Below are 250 nucleotides of genomic sequence, written 5' to 3' on the forward strand. Positions count from 1 at the left end.
ATCAGAGAAGTTGCTGAAGATGTTGGCATATCGGTTGGCTCATGCCATGCTATCTTTTCGGACGTTTTGGGCATGAGATGTGTGTCAGCGAAATTTGTTCCATCATCAGGATAATGCACCTGCTCATTCACCGTTGCTTGTGAATGATTTTCTGACGAAAAACAGCACCACAGTCATGCCTCAGCCTCCATATTCACATTTGACTGAAGTTTCTGACGTCATGTGACGAATTTTTTTTTTTAATTTTTAG

This window comes from Belonocnema kinseyi, chromosome 4 (assembly GCF_010883055.1).
Source record: "Belonocnema kinseyi isolate 2016_QV_RU_SX_M_011 chromosome 4, B_treatae_v1, whole genome shotgun sequence".
Taxonomy (NCBI): Eukaryota; Metazoa; Arthropoda; class Insecta; order Hymenoptera; family Cynipidae; genus Belonocnema; species Belonocnema kinseyi.